The 8,571-nt window shown below is 48.4% G+C and overlaps 1 protein-coding gene across 1 annotated transcript in view; it reads left to right on the top strand.

Moving 5' to 3' along the window:
* The first annotated feature begins 883 nt into the window (after positions 1-883).
* The window catches only part of LOC117531381 (PH and SEC7 domain-containing protein 1-like), a 153,072-nt gene continuing 145,384 nt past the window's right edge, over positions 884-8,571 (top strand). The window contains exon 1 of the mRNA XM_034194470.1: positions 884-1,104. The gene's annotated coding sequence lies outside the window, so the exon portion shown is untranslated. The remainder of the gene's footprint in view (positions 1,105-8,571) is intronic.

Here is an 8,571-nt window from a genome sequence, read left to right as displayed (position 1 = left end):
ACATTTAGACATGCATGTATATTTTATACATGTATTTATACATTTAGAAATGTATTTATACATGTATTATAGTTTATACGTATACATTTAGACATGTATTTATACATGTATTATAGTTTATACGTATACATTTAGACATGCATGTATATTTTATACATGTATTTATACATTTAGAAATGTATTTATACATGTATTATAGTTTATACGTATACATTTAGACATGTATTTATACATGTATTATAGTTTATACGTATACATTTAGACATGCATGTATATTTTATACATGTATTTATACATTTAGAAATGTATTTATACATGTATTATAGTTTATACGTATACATTTATACACGTATTTATACATGAATTTATACTTTTAGACAAGAATTTATACTTTAATATATGTATTTATACATTTAGACGTTTATTTGTGCTTTTATAGTAAGTAAGTGCTCGCTTGTTTGCACTCGGGATCTGCACGTTGAATTGGCACAGGTTTTACGCCGGATGCACTTCATGACGCAACTCCACATTACATGGAGAAATGTGGCAGTGAAACCAAGCGCATTAACCATTAACCACTTGGCCATACATTTGTACATTTAATTATCCATGTAGACATTTATTTGTACTTTTATGCTTGTACGTACACCTTTGACCATTATTTGCACTATAATACGAGTGTTGGCACACATTTATATATTTTTTATTTAGTCTTAATTCATGTTTGATCCTCCATACGTAACACCAAACTAAACCTTGATGAACTAGTTTTGGATCGCTAACGTGGAGTTGAGGAGGACGCGTGGACTGGGCATGCCCAGCCCACGTGGGGGGAGGCCGGGGGAGTCGCCAGAGTGGAAGAAGAGTTGAGATCGGATGAGATGCGCGACGCGGCGGGCAGCGATCTGAACAGAGGAGCTGTTCCTTTCAGAACCACTCGGCACCGCGTCTGTTTGGACCCGAGCTGAAGCAGACGTCCGCGCTCCGCACCGACGACGGCGCAAACCATCGCGGCGCATGAACGCGCGCCGCAGTGACACTGTCAGCGCCTCGCCTGCAGCAGACGGCCATGCAACAGCATCTTCTCTTCGTCTCCGGCACCGGGTAGGTACAGCTGCTGCACACATAACATCACGGGTTTGGTTTTTTTTCTTTTTTTTTTTTTTTTTTCTGGAAAGGAAACATGACGCACATGCTCCCCCTCCTTTTTTTTTGCGTGTCGCGGTGCACGTAGCGTTATGGTTTGCGGTGCACAAGTTGAGGTACGCATGGTGCGCTGTGCTGCGACGCGGGCGCGTCCGATCGTCCTCAGACCCGCACAGGTTTATTAGATCGAGCGGTCAGAAAAGGTCGCAACACCTCAGTGACGCATCCGTGCGCCTGTCAGCGGCGGCGGGCGCACGGCAAGTTTTGCCCTTGGCTGCTAAAGTTTCATCTATAACGTGAGTCTGTACGTGAGAAGATTTTAAATACCAGTGAAGATGAACGCGGTTGTGTCAAATGAAGAAAGGAATGAATTTCCTTCTTTAAAAAAAACAAATATATGCAAAATAATTGTCATATTAAGCAACAGTGAGCTCCTCCTGCTGGAACTTTTTTGACATTCATGTCCTGATCTGATTGATCCTCCATGTCTGCTGGCCACATATGATACTGCAGAGAAAGTCTTGTCCTCTGCAGATCTCAGAGGGGACACCGCTGTTCTGTCAAGTGTCTTTCTACAGTCAGAGAGCAGATCCATCCGTCCCGCCAAGGTCAGCCGAAAGTGTTTCGTCTTCATTTGTGGAAGTTTATGAAGCGCCCATGTGGGCCTCGGTCTGGATTCCGATGGGTTGCAGGGACTCTCTTGTAATCTTTCTACAAACATGCAGCCGTACTGCACTCTGTCATTATCAGAGCCGCCCGTGCATGTGGAACCAGTCAGTCAGCTTCACAGTTCAGTGTCATCAACAACTGCGACTGAAACATTGTTTCAAAGCTTCCTTTCATCTGGGTCAGAACATGTTTTTTCAGTGGTTTTCTGGAAACTTGCTGACCCTGAAACCTGCTCTGTGTCCACGGTGCTGTGATGCAATCCGAGGTTACAGGTTAAAGCAACTGTTTCTGGTTATTTTAAAGAAAAATCTTGAATTGGATCTAATGAAAACTTGGGGTCCTGGCCCATACCTTTTAGTCCTGCCGAGGTGACAGTCTAGAGCAGGGGTGGGCAATCATGTGCCATGAAGGGCCGAGTCACTGTAGGTTTTCCTTACTACCAATTGCCTCAGCAGGTCATTTCATTCATGATCAGGTGTTTCAGCAGGTGATTTCATTGACGATCAGGTGTTTATGTTCAGGGGAGAAGCTCATCAGCAACCCACCTGCTGAGGTGATTGGTTGCAATGAAAACCTGCAGTGTCTCGGCCCTCGCTGCCCACCCCTGGTCTAGAGTCTTAGTTCTCAAACAGGTCCTCAAGTACCACTTGACGTACATATTTTCCATCTCTCCCAGACTGGTGTGGACGAAAACAAGTACTAACAGATGCCTGAGTGAGCTAATACCTACTGGCAGAGAGATGGACTGTGTAGGGTAGATGTACTTGAGGGTCGGGTTGAGAACCGCTGGTCTGGAGTAGTGGTACCCAACCTTTTTTCTTCAGAGCACCCAGCCCACACACATGGGCATGATAGCTCTTCCCCTTTTTCTCTTTGGTTATTACAAAGAAAATTATAATTTAATTAATCAAACTTTGGGTCCTTCAGTAATTTAAGCCAGAAACCTGTATAGCCACAGTGATTCCTGCAATATGGTGAGAGGCAGTTTTATTAGCATTACAGGTCAAAGTAGCTCTTTCTGGTCATTTTGAAGAAAAATGTTCAGTTCAATGAATTTGAAACTTGAGGTCCCTGTGTAGTTTAAACATGAAATCTACTCTGTAGCTACAGTGGTTACTGTAATACAGTGAGGGGAATTTCAGAGTCACAATATGTGTTTCTGGTCATTTTGAAGAAAAATGTTTAGTTCAATGAATATGAAACTTGGGGTCCCTGTGTAGTTTAAACCTGAAATCTACTCTGTAGCTACAGTGGTTACTGTAATGCAGTGAGGAGCAATATCAGGGTCATGAGTCAGAATAGGTGTTTCTGGCCATTTTGAAGAAAAATGTTCAGTTGAATGAATATGAAACTTGGGGTCCCTGTGTAGTTTAAACCTGAAATCTACTCTGTAGCTACAGTGGTTACTGTAATGCAGTGAGGGGCAATATCAGAGTCATGAGTCAGAATAGGTGTTTCTGGCCATTTTGAAGAAAAATGTTCAGTTGAATGAATATGAAACTTGGGGTCCCTGTGTAGTTTAAACCTGAAATCTACTCTGTAGCCACAGTCATTCTGTAATACAGTGAGGGGAATTTCAGAGTCACGAGTCACAATACATGTTTCTGGTCATTTTGAAGAAAAATGTTCAGTTCAATGAATATGAAACTTGGGGTCCCTGTGTAGTTTAAACCTGAAATCTACTCTGTAGCTACAGTGGTTACTGTAATGCAGTGAGGGGCAATATCAGAGTCATGAGTCAGAATAGGTGTTTCTGGCCATTTTGAAGAAAAATGTTCAGTTGAATGAATATGAAACTTGGGGTCCCTGTGGAATTTAAGCATGAAATCTACTCTGTAGCTACAGTGGTTACTGTAATACAGTGAGGGACAATTTCAGAGTCACCAGCCAGAATAGGTGTTTGTGGTCATTCTAAGAAAAATGTTCTCTTGGGTTAATTCGAAACTTGGGGTCCCTGTGGAGTTTAAGCATGAAATCTATTCTGTAGCTACAGTAGTTACTTTAATACAAAGGGGCAATTTCAGAGTCATGAGTCACAATAGATGATTCTGGTGATTTTGATGAAAAATGTTCAGTTGAGTGAATTCAAAACTTGGGGTCCCTGTGGAGTTTAAACCTGAAATCTACTCTGTAGCTACAGTGGTTACTGTAATGCAGTGAGGGGCAATTTCAGAGTCATGAGTCAGAATAGGTGTTTCTGGCCATTTTGAAGAAAAATGTTCAGTTGAATGAATATGAAACTTGGGGTCCCTGTGTAGTTTAAACCTGAAATCTACTCTGTAGCTACAGTTGTTACTGTAATGCAGTGAGGGGCAATTTCAGAGTCACAAGTCTCAATACGCGTTTCTGGTCATTTTGAAGAAAAATGTTCAGTTCAATGAATTTGAAACTTGGGATCCCTGTGTAGCTTAAGCATGAAATCTTCTCTGTAGCTACAGTAGTTACTGTAATATAGTGAGGAGCAATTTCAGAATCACGAGTCAGAATAGGTGTTTCTGGTCAATTTGAAGAAAAATGCTCAGTTGGATGAATTTGAAACTTGGGGTTCCTGTGGAATTTAAGCATGAAATCTACTCTGTACCTACAGTGGTTACTGTAATACAGTGAGGGACAATTTCAGAGTCACCAGCCAGAATAGGTGTTTCTGGTCATTCTAAGAAAAATGTTCAGTTTGATGAATTCGAAACTTGGGGTCCTGTGGAATTTAAGCCTGAACACTGGAGCTACAGTGCTTACTGTAATATAGTGAGGAGCAGTTTCAGAGTCATGAGTCAGAATAGACATTTCTGGTCATTATGATGAAAAATGTTCAGTTGGATGAATGTGAAACTTGGGGTCTCTGCACTAGCTGCTCCAAAATTTCTTTAGTGGTTAATGCAATACAGTCAGGGGAAATTTCATTGGGGTAAGAGAGCAAAACTAGGCTTTTATGTTCATTTTCAGGTGAAAAACATATTGGATGAATTAGAAATTTTGGGTGATTTAGCTAGGAGTCAAAGATATGTATTTCCAGTCATTTTGAAGACATATGTTTATTATGAGCAGATGGAAATGTGGGATCGCTGAGTAATGTATGTCCAAAATCTTCTCTTGGGAGAGCTGACTAGTGGGCGAAATTTGTTGTTTTTAGCCATTACCGTGGAAATGCTTCCGTTTATAACAAAGGTTTACCTTACAGCCAGGGTCGGACTGGGAACAAATTTCGGCCCTGGCATTTTTCCTCTGGACCAGCCCACTATTGGCCGGACGAATCCACCCCCAAATACGCACACCCACCCGTCCATACCGAACCCCCAATGAACAAATACTATACACCTAAACACCATGAACACACACCTAAACACACACTTTCACTGTCATTTCACCTTGATCATTGTTGGGAAGGTGTCGTAACACGGACCCACAACAGGGGGCGCAAATGAATGGACAATGGATAAGAAAAGGAGTAACAATTTAATGTTGTGAAAAAACACAACGGAATACAAACAGGAATAATGATGCCAATTGTACACAGGAGGACTGTGGGCAGGCTCGAAGATAGGAGACCTCGGATGAACGAAGAGCCGGGGCCCACACCGCTTCCACCACCAACGGCCTGAAGAACACCGAAGCCGCCAAGCCCTGAGTCCCCAGGTGGTCTCTGTCCTCCGTTGTCGGCCCTGGTACTGCTGGCAGACAAGAAACAGAAGGCGGTGAGTGTGAGTCCTCACACCCAGCAACCGTTACACTCAATTCCTCCAGGAGGGATAACCTCCACCTCCAGGTACGTCTTTACTCGTGCAGCTCCCGTTTGTCCCTCTTCTGGGTCTTCACGGGAATGCAACTGCACACAGAACAATGTTAGACAATCAGTAATTCAGCAGAGAACGTTACCTCTAGTAGTAGAAGATTTCTCAGCGAGCAGGTGGAGTTGCAGTCCGGCCTTTATGGTGATGGTGATGAGATGAATGAGTGACAGCTGGTGCTGAGGATGAGTGACAGCTGTCACTCCCAGTGGCTCTGGCGCCCTCTTGTGCTTGAAGCCCGCACTCCAAGCAGGGCGCCATCTGGTGGTGGTGGGCCAGCAGTACCTCCTCTTCAGCGGCCCACACAACAGGACCCCCCCCTCAACGGGCGCCTCCTGGCGCCCGACCAGGCTTGTCCGGGTGTCGGTGGTGGAAATCGACCAGAAGGGCCGGGTCCAGGATGAAGCTCCTCTTCACCCAGGAGCGTTCTTCGGGTCCGTAACCCTCCCAGTCCACCAAGTACTGAAAACCCCGGCCCTTCCGACGGACGTCCAGGAGCCGACGAACAGTCCATGCCGGCTCCCCGTCGATGATTCGGGCAGGAGGTGGTTCGGGTCCAGGGGTGCAGAGTGGTGAGGTGTGGTATGGCTTGAGTTTAGAGACATGAAAAACCGGATGGATCCGCAGTGAAGCCGGGAGTGTCAGCTTCACTGCGGCCGGACTGAGGATTTTGGCGATGGGGAACGGCCCAATGAAACGGTCCTTTAGTTTTTGGGATGTCACCTGGAGCGGGATGTCCTTGGTGGATAACCACACCTCCTGCCCCGGTTGGTATGCAGGGGCCGGGGAACGCCGGCGATCTGCATGGGTCTTGGCCCTCGTCCGGGCCCGCAACAGGGCAGAACGGGCGGTCCGCCACACCCGGCGGCACCTCCGCAGGTGGGCCTGGACCGAGGGTACCCCGACCTCTCCCTCCACAAGTGGGAATAATGGGGGCTGGTAGCCCAGACACGCTTTAAAAGGGGAGAGGCCGGTGGCAGATGATACTTGGCTGTTGTGAGCGTACTCGATCCAGGCCAGATGGTTACTCCAGGCCGCCGGATGCGCAGAGGTGACACAGCGAAGGGCCTGTTCTAGGTCCTGGTTCGCCCGCTCTGCCTGGCCGTTCGTCTGTGGGTGATACCCGGACGAGAGACGTACGGTGGCCCCCAGCTCCTTACAAAAACTCCTCCAGACCTGCGAGGAGAACTGGGGACCACGATCCGAGACGATGTCCGACGGTATCCCATGCAGACGCACGACGTGGTGGACCAGGAGGTCTGCCGTCTCCTGGGCCGTCGGCAGCTTCGGGAGGGCCACGAAGTGGGCCGCCTTGGAGAACCGGTCCACTATCGTCAGTATGGCGGTGTTGCCCTGGGACGGTGGGAGGCCCGTGACGAAGTCCAGGCCGATGTGGGACCAGGGGCGATGAGGCACAGGCAGGGGTTGGAGGAGACCCCTGGTCTTGTGATGGTCCGCCTTGCCCCTGGCACAGGTGGTACAGGCCTGGGCGTAGTCCCGGACGTTGGCTTCCAGTGACGCCCACCAGAAGCGCTGCTGGACTACTGCCACGGTCCTACGCACTCCGGGATGACAGGAGAGCTTGGATCCGTGGCAGAAGTCCAAGACGGCAGCCCTAGCCTCTGGTGGGACGTAAAGTTTGTTCTTCGGACCGTCTCCCGGGTCCGGGTTCCTTGCCTGGGCCTCCCGGACGGTTTCCTCCACGTCCCAGGTGAGGGTGGCCACGACAGTGGACTCGGGAAGGATGGTGTCGATGGGGTCCGACAACTCGGCCTTGGCCTCCTCTTCGTGCACCCGGGACAGTGCATCGGATCGTTGATTCCTGGTCCCGGGGCGGTAGGTGATCCGGAAGTCAAAGCGTGCGAAGAACAGGGACCAGCGGGCTTGCCTGGGGTTCAGCCGCTTGGCGGTCCGGATGTACTCCAGGTTCCGGTGGTCCGTAAAAACCGTGAAAGGCCCCGTAGCTCCCTCCAACAGGTGTCTCCACTCTTCCAGAGCCTCCTTCACCGCGAGGAGTTCTCGATTGCCCACGTCATAATTCCGCTCAGCGGGGGTCAACCTACGGGAATAGTAGGCACAAGGATGGAGAACCTTATCGGACTCCCCGCTCTGGGACAGCACGGCTCCTATTCCTGAGTCTGAGGCGTCCACCTCCACTACAAACTGGCGAGTAGGATCAGGCTGCACCAGAACTGGTGCAGTCCAGAACCGGCGTTTCAACTCCCTAAACGCGGCCTCGCACCGGTCCGACCAGGTGAAGGGGACTTTAGTGGAGGTCAGGGCGGTCAGGGGGCTAACAACCTGACTGTAACCCTTAATGAACCTCCTGTAGAAGTTTGCAAAGCCGAGGAACTGTTGCAGCTTCCTACGGCTTTTTGGTTGGGGCCAATCCCTCACCGCCGTAACCTTGGCCGGATCCGGGGCGACGGAGTTGGAGGAGATGATAAACCCCAGGAAGGACAAAGAAGTGCGGTGAAACTCACACTTCTCGCCCTTCACAAACAACCGGTTTTCTAACAACCGCTGTAGGACCTGACGTACATGCCGGACATGGGTCTCAGGGTCCGGGGAAAAGATGAGTATATCATCCAGACATACGAAGACAAACCGATGCAGGAAGTCCCGCAAGACGTCGTTAACCAATGCTTGAAACGTCGCGGGCGCATTGGTGAGACCAAACGGCATGACCAGGTACTCAAAATGACCTAACGGGGTGTTAAATGCCGTCTTCCATTCGTCTCCCTTCCGGATCCGAACTAGGTGGTACGCATTCCTAAGATCAAGTTTGGTGAATATTTGGGCTCCATGCAGGGGTGTGAACACCGAATCCAAGAGGGGCAATGGGTATCGATTGCGAACCGTGATCTCGTTCAACCCCCTGTAATCGATGCATGGACGGAGTCCGCCGTCTTTCTTGCCCACAAAAAAGAAACCAGCACCCATCGGGGAGGTGGAGTTCCGGATCAACCCG

This window comes from Thalassophryne amazonica, chromosome 18 (genome assembly GCF_902500255.1).
Source record: "Thalassophryne amazonica chromosome 18, fThaAma1.1, whole genome shotgun sequence".
Lineage (NCBI taxonomy): Eukaryota > Metazoa > Chordata > Actinopteri > Batrachoidiformes > Batrachoididae > Thalassophryne > Thalassophryne amazonica.
This window is presented reverse-complemented; position numbering and strand designations above follow the sequence as displayed.